The sequence below is a fragment of the Triticum aestivum genome, chromosome 6D, assembly GCF_018294505.1.
Source record: "Triticum aestivum cultivar Chinese Spring chromosome 6D, IWGSC CS RefSeq v2.1, whole genome shotgun sequence".
Taxonomy (NCBI): Eukaryota; Viridiplantae; Streptophyta; class Magnoliopsida; order Poales; family Poaceae; genus Triticum; species Triticum aestivum.
This window is the reverse complement of record NC_057811.1, coordinates 189,788,835-189,804,699: the sequence shown is the minus strand read 5'-3', so window position 1 is coordinate 189,804,699 and position 15,865 is coordinate 189,788,835.

Below are 15,865 nucleotides of genomic sequence, written 5' to 3'. Positions count from 1 at the left end.
CGGGCATTTGCTTGAAATATTACCTTCAACTCCTGGAACATCTCATATGCTCCATGACGTTCAAAACGTCGTTGAAGTCCCGGTTCTAAGCCGTAAAGCATGGCACACTGAACTATCGAGTAGTCACCAGCTTTGCTCTGCCAGACGTTCATAACATCTGGCATTGCTCATGCAGCGGGTTTGGCACCTACCGGTGCTTCCAGGACGTAATTCTTCTGTGCAGCAATGAGGATAATCCTCAAGTTACGGACCTAGTCCGTGTAATTGCTACCATCATCTTTAAACTTTGCTTTCTCAAGGAACGCATTAAAATTCAACGGAACAACAGCACGGGCCATCTATCTACAATAACATAGACATGCAAAATACTATCAGGTACTAAGTTCATGATAAATTAAAGTTCAATTAATCATATTACTTAAGAACTCCCACTTAGATAGACATCCCTCTAATCATCTAAGTGATCACGTGATCCATATCAACTGAACCATGTCCGATCATCACGTGAGATGGAGTAGTTTTCAATGGTGAACATCACTATGTTGATCATATCTACTATATGATTCACGCTCAACCTTTCGGTCTCAGTCTTCCGAGGCCATATCTGCATATGCTAGGCTCGTCAAGTTTAACCCGAGTATTCTGCGTGTGCAAAACTGGCTTGCACCCGTTGTATGTGAACGTAGAGCTTATCACACCCGATCACCACGTGGTGTCTCGGCACGACGAACTTTCGCAACGGTGCATACTTAGGGAGAACACTTATACCTTGAAATTTAGTGAGAGATCATCTTATAAATGCTACCATCGAACTAAGCAAAATAAGATGCATAAAAGATAAACATCACATGCAATCAATATAAGTGATATGATATGGCCATCATCATCTTGTGCCTTTGATCTCCATCTCCAAAGCACCGTCATGATCACCATGGTCACCGGCGCGACACCTTGATCTCCATCGTAGCATCGTTGTCGTCTCGCCAACTATTGCTTCTACGACTATCGCTACCGCTTAGTGATAAAGTAAAGCAATTACATGGCGATTGCATTTCATACAATAAAGCGACAACCATATGGCTCCTGCCAGTTGCCGATAACTCGGTTACAAAACATGATCATCTCATACAATAAAATTTAGCATCATGTCTTGACCATACCACATCAAAGCATGCCCTGCAAAAACAAGTTAGACGTCCTCTACTTTGTTGTTGCAAGTTTTACGTGGCTGCTACGGGCTGAGCAAGAACCGTTCTTACCTACCCATCAAAAGCACAACGATAATTTCGTCAAGTATGTGTTGTTTTAACCTTCACAAGGACCGGGCGTAGCCACACTCGATTCAACTAAAGTTGGAGAAACTGACACCCGCCAGCCATCTGTGTGCGAAGCACGTCGGTAGAACCAGTCTCGCGTAAGCGTACGCGTAATGTCGGTCCGGGCCGCTTCATCCAACAATACCGCCGAATCAAAGTATGACATGTTGGTAAGCAGTATGACTTGTATCGCCCACAACTCACTTGTGTTCTACTCGTGCATATAACATCTACGCATAAACCTGGCTCTGATGCCATTGTTGGGGAACGTAGTAATTTCAAAAAAAATCCTACGCACACGCAAGATCATGGTGATGCATAGCAACGAGAGGGGAGAGTGTCGTCCACGTACCCTCGTAGACCGTAAGCGGAAGATTTATGAGAACGCGTTTGATGTAGTTGTACGTCTTCACGATTCGACCGATCAAGTACCGAACGCACGACACCTCCGAGTTCAGCACACGTTCAGCTCGGTGACGTCCCACGAACTCCGATCCAGCAGAGCTTCGAGGGAGAGTGCCGTCAGCACGACGGCGTGATGACGGTCATGATGATGCTACCGACGCAGGGCTTCGCCTAAGCACCGCTACGATATGACCGAGGTGGATTATGGTGGAGGGGGCATCGCACACGGCTAAAAGACCAACTGATCAACTTGTGTCTATGGGGTGCCCCCCTCCCCCGTATATAAAGGAGTGGAGGAGGGGGAGGGGCCGTCCCTCCTAGGCGCGCCCCAAGGGGAGTCCTACTCCCACCGGGAGTAGGACTCCAACCCTTCCAAGAGTAGGAGTAGGAGAGAGGGGGAAGGAAAGGGGGGCGCCGCTCCCCTCCTTGTCCAATTCGGACTAGAGGGGGAAGGGGCGCGCGGCCTGCCCTGGCCGTCCCTCCTCTTCTCCACTAAGGCCCAATAGGCCCATTACACTCCTCGTGTGGTTCCGGTAACCCCCCGGTACTCCGGTATTTGTCCGTGCTTGCCCGGAACCCTTCCGAAGTCCAAACATAGTCATCCAATATATCGATCTTTATGTCTCGACCATTTCGAGACTCCTCGTCATGTCCGTGATCATATCCGGGAATCCGAACTACCTTCGGTACATCAAAACACATAAACTCATATTACCGATCATCACCGAACTTTAAGTGTGCCGACCCTACGGGTTCGAGAACTATGTAGACATGACCGAGACTCATCTCCGGTCAATAACCAATAGCGGAACCTGGATGCTCATATTGGCTCCTACATATTCTACGAAGATCTTTATCGGTCAAACCGCATAACAACATACGTTGTTCCCTTTGTCATCGGTATGTTACTTGCCCGAGATTCGATCGTCGGTATCTCAATACCTAGTTCAATCTCGTTACCGGAAAGTCTCTTTACTTGTTTCGTAATACATCATCCCGCAACTAACTAATTAGTTGTATTGCTTGCAAGGCTTATAGTGATGTGCATTACCGAGAGGGCCCAGAGATACCTCTCCGACAATCGGAGTGACAAATCCTAATCTCGAAATACGCCAACCCAACAAGTACCTTTGGAGACACCTGTAGAGCACCTTTATAATCACCCAGTTACGTTGTGACGTTTGGTAGCACACAAAGTGTTCCTCCGGTAAACGGGAGTTGCATAATCTCATAGTCATAGGAACATGTATAAGTCATGAAGAAAGCAATAGCAACATACTAAACGATCGGGTGCTAAGCTAACGGAATGGGTCAAGTCAATCACATCATTCTCTAATGATGTGATCCCGTTAATCAAATGACAACTCATGTCTATGGCTAGGAAACTCAACCATCTTTGATTCAACGAGCTAGTCAAGTAGAGGCATACTAGTGACACTTAGTTTGTCTATATATTCACACATGTACTAAGTTTCCGGTTAATACAATTCTAGCATGAATAATAAACATTTATCATGATATAAGGAAATATAAATAACAACTTTATTATTGCCTCTAGGGCATATTTCCTTCATAAACAAATAAGGAGGCTGCCCAACTCGCGTCCAAGAGGCTCCCTCGATTTGAAGTTTGAAGCTTCGTTGAACGTTTGATCAGGGTGAAATTGGTCTTTAGCTTCGTCTTGTTCGTTCGATCTTCGTTGTTATTTTTCTTCACCGTGTGGTTGTTTCTAGGACCAATGACCGGTGGGCCCGCGCCTTGTGTAGGTTGGGTGGGTGAAATATCCACGGGTGCGAGGAAGCCTATCCTCGAGCACCGCGGATCTTGCGGCCGGCGTGGGCATGCACAGCTGCCCATTGGGCACTACCCCCACAAACCCTAGCCCCAGTCCACAACCGCATCCTCCGTCCGTTCGCTGCCACACACGTTTTATCCTTCTTTCTCTATTGCGTGACTGCGTCCTTCCTTATTTTTCCTTCCCGATCTCTCTCTCGCCCGCTGTCACCCTTGTTGTTGTTGTGCCGGGGAACCACCACGGTCGCGCCGCCAGAGGAAGCCGCCATCTGTGGCGTTGCTCCACTGCCTTGGAGCCGCGCAGGGCACGCTCACTAGCAAACCTCCAAGCAGGAAGCCGACAGGGAGCACCCCAACATTCGCATGGCCGAGGCTTGCCTGGAGAGTCGTCGACAAGCCGGCGGGAGGAGCTACGGGCTGGTCCCCCGCCGTCGGTCGTGCCGCCATGCCAGTCGTCGTCGACCATGGCGTCGAGCAAGAGCGTCGGTTATGCCATCATGCCCGTCGTCAGCGGCCGTGGCGTCCGCAAGAGCGTCGGTCGTGCCGTCATGGGAGGAGGCTCATCATCTAAGAGCCGCAGCAGGTGCCACAACGTCAAAAACGCTGCAGAAGCGAGGAGGTGAGGATGGAACTACCTCTTCCCCATGTGAGCTCCCTTTTCTAGCTCCCTGCTTCACCTCTCCTCCTGCTCCTTCTCCCCCCTTGCCCTCCTCTGTTAGGTGCTTCATCCTCTTTTCCCTTTAGAGAGATGATGAGGTCCAGCTAGGTATCTACTAGGGGTTTCTTATTTCTTTCTGTCTACCTGATGCTCACATCTAGCTAGGTTTCTATAGAGGAAAAATTTGTTGTTTTGTTGATTTTGTTGCGTACCTTGCATAAGTTCCTCAAAAGGGGATTCTGTTTGTTCCTGTTTAGAAGATGCTCTAGGATATAGCTAGATTACTAGAAGGCTTTTTGTTGTCTTTTAGGTTGTTTGGTACCTCGCTTTTTCCTCATCGAGAAGGGGGGTTGGTTTTGTCCTGGAGCTGTTTTCTTCACAGATGAGGCTTTTGTTCGTTTGCTTGATGTGTTACCCTCCTTTCAGTTGTAGGATTTTCAGGATGGACCTTCCCATCAATTGTTAATGGATAAATTTAACATATCTCATTAAAATCCAGGTATGAATTTTTTGCAGTGGTTGTTCTCGCATATTTGTGCATTGTAGCAGATTTAGTGACAAAAACATATGTCAGTCCTGGAGCATCAATATATTTAAATTTGTTTTCCTTTTGTCCATTTCCTTTTATGTATTTTGTTAAGAGGAGACGATTTTGTACTTGATATGGCAGAAGCTCGTGAGTTCATGTCGCTATTGTGCGTCGTCTCTCCCTCCTCCGGGCTCTTAACAGGAGGAGCGCAACCCCTCCACAGCTGAGCATACCTAGAACAGTGAGACTGTATGGACAAAGTAATACAAAATTCAGATTTTAGAGCATCATGCCATTGTTTAATCTACTTCTGTAGCAAAATGCTTGGTGAGATTGTATGGACAAAGTAATAGAAAATTCACAGTTTTTATCATGTGAATTGATTGAGAGTCTATTATCCTTGTATTACTACTTTTCTGTTGTTTGGATTATAATAGATTCGTCTAGAGCATTCAGGTTTCAGTATATTCCATTGTTGTGTTGTATAACATTACTATGTTTAAGTCCAAAGATTCAAAGTACATCACATGATTCGGTCCTATTTAGCTTGGTATCCTATAATAAAACAAAGGTTGAAAGGTAGGTTTATTTACCTGTACTTGCAGTGGTGTTTCATGTCTGTTATTACCTTAAACTGTAATTTGCATTAGCAGACAGGCATGGAGATTATAGATGTTAGGGAACGTAGCATGCAATTTCAAACAATTTCCTACGCTCACGCAAGATCTATCTAGGAGATGCATAGCAACGAGGGGGAAGAGTGTGTCCACGTACCCCCATAGACCGAAAGCGGAAGCGTTTGACGACGCGGTTGTTGTAGTCGAACTTCTTCTAGCTCCAACCGATCAAGCACCGAACGTACGACACCTCCGAGTTCTGCACACGTTCGGCGCGATGACGTTCCTCGCCTTCTTGATCCAGCAAGATGTCGAGGAAGTAGATGAGTTCTGTCAGCACGACGGCGTGGTGACCGTGATGGTGATGTGATCCGCGCTTCGCCTAAGCACTACGAAGATATGACCGGAGGCGTAAACTGTGGAGGGGGCGCCGCACACGGCTAACGAATGTTGTTGTGTGTTCTAGGCACCCCTCCCCATGTATATATAGGTGGGAGGGGGAGGGGAGCAGCCATGGGGCGCCCCAAGTAGGAGGAATCCTACTTGGGGGCCTCCTGCAATTCGGCCTTCCCCCTTCCTTTTTTGCCGGAGAGAAAATGGAAGCTTAAGGGGGAAGGAGAGAAGGAAGGGGGGAGGGCGAACCCCTTCTCCTCCTTCTCCAATTTGGCCACATGCCTAAGGGGGGCGCGCCACCCCTTGTGGGCTGGTGTGTTCCCCTCTTATGGCCCATATCTTCCCCCCGGAGTTTCCGGTAACCGCCCGGTACTCCGATAAATAACCGATACATTCCCTAACACTTCCGGTGTCCGAATACTATCATCCTATATATCAATCTTTACCTCTTAACCATTTCGAGACTCCTCGTCATGTCCGTCATCTCATTCCGGACTCTGAACAACATTCGGTCACCTAATCACATAACTCATATAATACAAAATCGTCATCGAACGTTAAGCGTGCGAACCCTACGGGTTTGAGAACTATGTAGACATGACCAAGACACCTCTCCGGTCAATAACCAACAGCGGAACCTGGATGCTCATATTGGCTCCTACATATTCTACGAAGATCTTTATCGATCGAACCGTTATGACAACATACGTTATTCCCTTTGTCATCGGTATGTTACTTGCCCGAGATTCGATCATCGGTATCCACATACCTAGTTCAATCTCGTTACCGGCAAGTCTCTTTACTCGTTCCGTAACATCATCCTTCAACTAACTCATTAGTTACTTTGCTTGCAAGGCTTCTTATGATGTGCATTACCTAGAGGGCCCCGAGATACCTCTCCGATATTCGGAGTGTCAAATCCTAATCTCGATTTATGCCAACCCAACAACCACCTTCGGAGATACCTGTAGAGCATCTTTATGATCACCCAGTTACGTTGTGACATCTGATAGCACACAAGGCATTCTTTCGGCATTCGAGAGTTGCATAATCTCATAGTCGAATGAATATGTATTTGACATGAAGAAAGCAATAGCAATAAAACTGAACGATCAATATGCTAAGCTAACGGATGGGTCTTGTCCATCACATCATTCTCCTAATGATGTGATCCCGTTATCAAATGACAACTCATGTCCATGGTTAGGAAACCTTAACCATCTTTGATCAACGAGCTAGTCAAGTAGAGGCTCACTAGGGACACAATGTTTGTCTATGTATTCACACATGTATTTAGGTTTCCGATCAATACAATTCTAGCATGAATAATAAAAATTTATCATGAATAAGGAAATATAAATAATAACTTTATTATTGCCTCTAGGGCATATTTCCTTCAGTCTCCCACTTGCACTAGAGTCAATAATCTAGATTACATTTGTAATGATTCTAACACCCATGGAGTCTTGGTGTTGATCATGTTTTGCTCGTGGAAGAGGCTCAGTCAACGGGTCTGCCACATTCAGATCTGTATGTATTTTGTAAATTTCTATGTCCCCATCCTTGACTTGATCATGGATGGAGTTGAAGCGTCTCTTGATGTGTTTGTTTTTTTGTGAAATCTGGATTCCTTCGCTAAGGCAATTGCTCCAGTATTGTCACAAAAGATTTTCATTGGACCCGATGCACTAGGTATTACTGTCGGTGTCAAAATCGGCCGATCTCGGGTAGGGGGTCCCGAACTGTGCATCTGAGGATCGAAGGTAACAGGAGACAAAGGGAACACTGTAAGGGCATATTTACCCCTTAGTTGTTTTGGTGATTGATGACAATGCTTTTGCAGACTAATCGTGTGCACTAAGCATTTCAGACATATCATGACTAGGCACAAGATGATTTGGTGCCCCTCGAAGACTTTTGAAGACGGCGTTTCTCTACGTTTCTTTTCGGTGGATTTGAGTCGTAGGAAAGCCGTACTATTAAGAGGGGGTCCGCGTTGGAAAGGTTTGGGTGGAATCAACACGTACACGTCTGTTCCTTTTTGCACCACCTTTCCTTTGGCTCTTTGGAGCATCCTCCATTTTTCCGTGTCTCTGCGAAATGAAGGACTCCTAGTGTTGCTGAACTGGGGCATGAGGTAGTACTGCTCTTCGGAGCGGTAGTACCGCAGGCCCTTGCGGTAGTACTGCGGGTGCCCACGGTAGTACCGCTCACTAGGAGTGGTAGTACCGTGGCCCCAGGACAGGCCCAGCGGCTCGAGCGGCTGTAGGGGCGGATGTAATTTTTTACATCCGCGCCCTACACCGTAGTACCGCGCTTCTGCTGCGGAACTCCGGCGAGATCGGGGCGACGCCCTAGGGCACGGGTGATAGAGATTTTGGGAAAAATCAGCAGAGGAGGACTCGGGGAATATTTATACGAAGTCAGGACTGGGCTAGGGGCAGCAGGTCGATCGATACGATTCGACCTGGGTTCGGCTACAGAAGTTCAGGATGAACACGGCTGAGATGGGAGATGACAAGTGGGCCCTAGCAGTCAGTGGCTGAAGCGAGGGGGCGACGGGCTGCACGTTGCTGCGTACCGGTTCGGGTGGCCACTGGGCCACGGTGTGGGGCGCTGCTGGGCCACGGGCTGGCTGGCTGGCCGTCCGGCTCGCTGTCTCTCTCTCTCTCTCTTAACAAACATTTGCTACAGGAATTAAACTTATAGCTAAATAAAATACCAAGCTGGAAATATAAAATAACAAAAACACACAATAAAATATTATATCTAAATTAGAAACAGTGAACATTTTTACAACACAAATGCACTTAAAAAACAATTATGCAATACAAGCACATAAAGAGCATCATAAAGAACTAATAAATAATTTTGAGTTAAAAAACTCCAAAATAATTTAGTTAGACACCAGAATATATTCTTAGCATTTTCCAAATATAATTAATAGGGGAGAAGTCATATTATCTCCACTCGAAATATATTGCCTTGAGTTGGAAAACACTTTAAATATTCAGAAAAATTAAATAAGCATAGAAATCATGATGAAAAGAATGATCCTATTAACATTCCAAATTTTGAAAATTTGGGATGTTACCTTTTAATACTAATCTTTGGAGAATCATTGAAGAAGGTTTTTATCTGCATGACCGAAGCAACTTCACCCCTAGAGAAGCCGCGGATAATCAATTCAATGAGAATGCTCTCTTCATCATCCAAGATGCAATTCCACCCGAAGATCTTGCTCATCTCCGGCCCTTCACCGTGGCCAAGGATGCATGGCGCCATGTTGTTTCCCTCTACAAGGGAAGCGCAAGCATTCAACAGTCCAACTATGAAGTGGTGCAAGATGAAACCGATGAGTTTGCAATGAAAGAAGATGAAGAACCTCATGAGCTTTATCGGAGAGTAACCAAACTCGCGGTCTCACTCCGAGATCATGGGAGCAAGGACACGGATGACAATTGGATCAAGCGCAAATTCCTCAAGGCAATGATGCCTTACCACAAGGCCATGTCCTCCGTCATTCGTCAAAGGCCGGACTTCCACACTTTGTCCTCAAGTGAAATGTTGGATGAGTTTGTGGCTATGAGCAACCTGGACAAGACCGCCGACAATGCGGTGCTACATTCTCAAAGAGCAAAGAAGCCCAACCTTGCATTAAAGGCCAAGGTTAGTGTGGAAGAAGAAGAAGAAGAGGAAGAAGAGGAGAGCAACCCCGAAGATACAAAGTATGATTATCATGAGCACATGGCTCTCGCTTCACGGCAATTTTGGAGTAAGAAGAACTCAAGGTCCAACTTCAACAAGAACAACTCAAGTGGCAACAAGGTCAAGCAACGCGTGAGGACTTGCTATAATTGTGGCAATGTGAGCCATTTTGTTGCGGAATGCCCTTATGAGAAGAGAGAAGACAATTGTGGCAAGCTCATCCGAAAAGACAAGGCCAAGTCCTTCCCCAACAAGAGCAACTTCACCAAGAAGACTCCTCCCAAGGGGTTGGTGGCACAAGAAGAGTACAATGAGGAGGATGATGATGATGAAGATGGTGAGTCGGTTGCCATGGCCTCCGTTGCCATTGCGACAACTCCACGGGTGTCTCTCTTTGACTCACCCAATGAGAACATCACCGCCAAGTGCCTCATGGCTAAAGCCACCAACAAGGTAACCCCCAACATCAAAACTACCATCATTAATAATCCTTCTTTGATGGATTGCATTGATGATCATGAGGGGTCTGATGTGGAGGAGAATGAATTTGAGTCTTTTATGAGTAAACTCAAGGGTAAATCCAAGAAGCACTTCGTTGCACTCTTGGAACAACTTGGTGAAGCCAATGACATGATCGAGGCTCATGAAGATACCATCTCTAAGATGGAGGGGCATAGTCGTGACTATGCCGATGAGATTTCAGATCTTTCCAATGCTCTTGAGGAAGAGCGAGGTCTTCGTTTGGCTCTTGAGGAGTCATACAATGATGACCACACTAAATTAAAGAAAGATCTTGATCATGCTCTTGTTGTCTCTCGTGTGCTAAACTCCGAGAAGGCCAAGCTTGGGGTTGATCTTGCTAGACTCAAAGAGGAGTTTGACTTACTTGACAAGGCTCACAAGGTCTTGAAGGGTGCTCATGCTAGCCTCAAAGAGTCTCATGATCAACTCCAAGTAAAGCTAACCAAGGAGAAAGCCACTTTTCCTCATATGGTCTTAATTGATAATGCAAATGCTACTAACCCGTGTTGTGAGCATGTGCATCTTGTTGAGTAGAATGCAAAGTTAAAGGAGCAACTTGAGAAAGGCCTTGTGTCTTGCATACAAGGCGAGAATAATCTCAACGACCTTTTGAGCAATCAAAAGGAAGTTGTGGCCAAGGAAGGGATTGGGTACGCACCCAAGTCCAAGAACAAGAAGAAGAATGACAAGGCCAAACGACCCCCTCCTCTCAAGCAAACCTTTGTGAAGGAGGGAGAGGGTGCTTCTAAGGAGAATAAGAAGAACAATGTGAAGGGTAGTGATGCCAAGAAGGGCAATGCCACCGGTCCCAACAAAGCCGGCGACTTTAACCCTTCTTATGTGTTATGCCGTGCTAGTGATGGACATGTTTATGCCAAATTTGTTGGTTCTCCTTATGAGTACATTGAATGGTCTATTTGGGTTCCTAAGACCCTTGTTACTAACATCAAAGGACCCATTACAAAATGGGTACCTAAAACCAAGCATTGATCTCTTGTAGGTGTTTGCTTCCGGTGGGGGATCATGGTTGCTCGATAGTGGAGCCACTAATCATATGACCGGAAGCAAGGACTTGGTGGTGGACGTACACAAGATTCCATCTATGCCCACCAATGTCGAGTGGGGTGATGCCTCGTCCTCTAAGGTATTGGGACTTGGCAAGGTTGTCATTTCTCATGATCTCACGATAGAGAAGGTCATGCTTGTCGAGCCCTTGCATACAATTTACTTTCCGTTCATCAACTTGCACTCATGGGCTTTGCCACTTTCTTTGATATTGATACCGTCGCCCTCTTGTGGAGCAAGACTCTTAAAGTAGCCTTTGTTGGGCATGTCGAGAATGGTCTCTATGTGATTAACTTTTCGGAGCGACCCACTAAGACCGCGACATGCCTAATGGCTAAAGTTGACGTGGGATGGCTTTGGCATCACCGTTTAGCCCATGTCAATATGAGATCTTTGCAAAGTCTTCTCAAGGGGGACCATATCCGTGGACTAACAAATGTTAGTTTTGCTAAAGATCGTGCCTGCAGTGCTTGTATCAAAGGAAAGCTACATGAAAAGGCTCACCCTCCCACGACTATCATTTACTCGAAGAGGCCTTTGGAGCTCCTTCACTTGGATCTCTTTGGGCCTCCATCCTTTGATAGTCTTGGGTGTAGAAAGTATTGCTTGGTGATTGTGGATGATTATTCAAGATACACTTGGGTATATTTCTTCAAGAGGAAGAGCGAGACCCAACAAACCGTCATTGACTTTGCAAATGAAGCCCAACATCAACACAATGCAAAGATCTTGACAATAAGAAGTGACAACGGCACCGAGTTCAAGAACTACACCTTGGATGAGTTTCTTAGTGACGAGGGGATCAAGCATCAATATTCCGCACCATACACCCCTCAACAAAATGGTGTAGCGGAGAGGAAGAACCGGACGTTGATGGATGCGGCAAGGACCATGATGGTAGAGTTCAAGTCTCCATACAACTTTTGGGCCGAAGCCATCAACACCGCGTGTCATGCATCCAATCGGCTATATCTCCGGAAAGGCTTGAACAAGACTCCATATGAGATTCTCACCGGTAACAAGCCCAACCTCAAGTACTTCCGGGTGTTCGGGTGTAAGTGTTTCATTCTCAAGAAAGGTGTTAGGTTGTCTACATTTGAGGCTAGAGCTTATGAGGGCATATTTGTTGGTTATGGTACAAACTCTCATGCTTACCGTGTCCTCAATAAGTCCACGGGACTTATTGAGGAGACATGTAACGTGGAGTTTGATGAGAATAACGACTCCCAAGTGGAGCAAAGTGGTACTTGTGATGTAGGTGATGAAATTCCTCCCCAATCCATAAGAAGAATGGGTGTTGGCTTTATCCTACCCATTGAGGAACCCCTTGTGGCCGAAGGAGAAGGACAATGTTCCACTCAAGTGGAACCATCACCAACTCAAGACCCACACGCTTCCGAAGAACAAAGTGAAGGCCCTCAACCAAATGGACAAGATCAAGGGCAAGATCAACCTCAAGATGGTGATGAATCACCAAGTGATGCTCAAGATCAAGTTCTCTCCTCCGAGCTAGTTCAAGATCAAGAACAAGCTCAAGACGACGCTCAAGATGATCAAGTTTCCGCTCCTCAACTCACTCCTAAGGAGGAATTGGAGCGTCGTGTCGCTAAGATTGCATCCAAACTATCCACCAAAGATCATCTCATGACAAATGTGCTTGGAAGCTTAAGAAAGGGGGTAATCACTCGTAGACAATTAGCAAACTATTGTGAACATCATGCGTTTGTCTCTTGTGTTGAACCCCAAAAGGTCTATGAGGCGCTCGAGGATCCGGATTGGCTTAATGCCATGCATGAAGAACTCAACAACTTTGAGCACAACAAGGTGTGGAGATTGGTTCCAAGGCCAACTGGGAACCATAATGTCATTGGAACCAAATGGATATTCAAGAACAAGCAAGATGCTCATGGAATTATCATTCGCAACAAAGCTCATTTGGTAGCACAAGGCTACTCCCAAGTCGAGGGTATCGACTACGGTGAAACCTTTGCTCCCGTTGCTCGCCTTGAATCCATTCGCATGTTGATTGCTTATGCTTCTCATCATAACTTTAAGTTGCAACAAATGGATGTGAAGAGTGCTTTTCTTAATGGTCCTATTAATGAGTTGGTATATGTCAAGTAACCCCCCCGGGTTCGAGGATCCCTATTTTCCCGATCATGTGTACCAACTCGATAAGGCACTCTATGGCCTTAAGCAAGCCCCACGTGCGTGGTATGACCACCTTACCGAGTTGTTGCAAGATCGCGGTTTTGAAATTGGGAAAATCGACCCCACTCTTTTTACTAAGAAGGTCAAAGGGGAGTTGTTTGTGTGCCAACTATATGTTGATGATATTATGTTTGGTTCCCCTAACAAAGCTTTCAATGAGGAATTTGCCGTACTCATGACCTCCAAGTTCAAGATGTCCATGATGGGAGAGTTGAAGTTCTTTCTCGGGTTCGAAGTCAAGCAACGAAGAGAAGGAACCTTCATCAACCAAGCCAAATACACTCAAGACATGCTCAATAGATTCAAGCTAAGTGATGTCAAGCCGGCTTCCACTCCAATGCCCGTCAAATGCCAACTTGGCATAGATCCCAATGGTAAAGCGGTGGATCAAAAGGTATATCGCTCCATGATTGGCTCCTTGCTTTACCTTTGTGCATCTAGACCGGATATCATGTTGAGTGTGGGAATTTGTGCACGGTTTCAAGCCACACCTAAGGAAAGCCACTTTGTGGCAGTCAAGCGAATCTTTCGATATTCGGCTCATACCCCAAACTTTGGTTTATGGTACCCAGGAGGATCTAACTTCAACCTTGTGGGCTATTCGAACTCCGATTGGGCGGGAGACAAAGTGGATAGGAAGTCCACTTCCGGAGGGTGCCAATTTCTTGGTTGCTCTTTGGTGAGTTGGTCAGAAGCAAAGTTGTGTGTCTCTCTTGTCCACCGAAGTGGAGTATGTGGCCGCCGGTAGTTGTTGTGCACAACTTCTATGGATGAGGCAAACTTTAAAGGATTACGGTGTCATGTGTGACAAAGTGCCTCTTTTGTGTGATAATGAAAGTGCCATCAAGATTTCTCTCGACCCGGTTCAACACTTCAAGACGAAGCATATTGAGATTCAGTATCACTTCATCCAGGATCACATTAGGCGAGGGGAGATCGAGCTCAACTATGTCAACACTCATGATAACCTTGCAGATATTTTCATGAAGCCCTTGGATGAAGCAAGATTTCGCGAGTTAAGGCATGAGCTAAATATCATTGATTCGAGCAATGTTGCTTGAACCCTTGCACACCCCACCATACTCAACTTGTTATCTTGTTTAGGTGTAGGCATGGACATAGGGGGAGTGTTGTTCTCTCAATGAACTCTCCCTCCCCCATTATGCATAAATTGATCAACTCTTTCACATTAGCCATTGTTGATGGTACTTGTGCTTCAAAGACGAGTTTTGGTCATGGGCCCAAGGATAATTCTTCGCGGTTCCATACCAATTGACTCAAACATAGGTGGCTCCGGCCACTGCCCTCTCTTTGGAGAGGTTGTGTTGCGTGTTTAGTCCTTGTTGTCTCTTGCCTCCCTTTCTTCGTGCCGAGCTTGCGTGTGTTGTCTCGTGGGTTAGCTCTTTGGTGTGTCCGTTCGCTTGAAGGTTGCTTTGCAAAGGCCCTTTTCTTCTCTGTTTTTTGAAACTTGCATTTTCTTGGGTCTACGGTACTACCGCGGCTTTCCACGGTACTACCGCAGGAGCTGCGCACGGCACTACCGCACCCAGCACAACAGTAATTCTTTACTGCCGCTGGAGGAGCGGTACTACCGCCCACGGTGCGGTACTTCCGCCCGGGCGGTACTACCGCGACGACACGCGGTACTACCGCGCAGTCGCGAGCACGTGGGGGTTAAGAGCGGGCAGGGGGAGTTCCAACTCCCCCATACCCATTCAACTCTTTTTCCCCACGCCATCTCTCTCTCTCTCTCTCCTGCCCAAGAACGGCGCCGGAGAACCTCCCCGGATCTCCATCTCCGGCCGCTCTCCTCGCATTCCGTCCGGTGGGATCGTTCCCCACCACTTCCTCTTGCCATGGAACAAGGTTTCTACCCAAATCCCTCTCTCTTTGGTTCGTTCTTTCGTTTCTAGGTTTTTGGGGAGATGCATGTTGTTCTTGAGATTTTAGGCCAAATATTTGCAAGAGTAGGATGTAGGAGAGTAGTAATCCGTAGAGATGGTACTTGGTATGTTGCCCCGTGGTAGATTTGATCAACCGTAGTACCGCTCTGTTGTCACGGTTGTGCTCAGATCTGTTTGTGGTTCGGATCTGACCCCGCGCGGTACTACCGCACCTCCCATGCGGTACTACCGCTCGTATGGTACTACCGCTTCTCAGGAGCGGTACTACCGCGCGAGGCACGGCACTAAAATTTTACTTCTGCTTCAAGGCGCGGTACTACTGTGCCATCCTGGCGCGGTACTACCGTGACTAGGAGCGGCGCTAATATTTTAGTTCCACGCATCCATGCGGTACTACCGTTGGTGTCAAATCTCCCAAGTGGCAATTACCCAATGCTAGTTCTACTTGTTTCACCTATTTTGCTGTGGTCTTTGCATTGATCCTTCTCGATTCTCTTGCGTGTTTTGTGTTTTGTGTCATAGGTGGTGGATCTGGTGCCCCTATACGCTGTTCCAATCCCAGCCGTGACACGGGCTCCAAGCATCTACGCAACCAAGACAAAGCTCCAGAGGGCTCCAATGCCCCCCAACGCAGGACCAAGACCACCGCCACCAAGAACAAGGAGCCCTCCATGGGCATGGATGAGATACCACTTTCTGAGTTTGTCACTCGAAGGAGGATCAACCCTTATGTGAATCCTCGT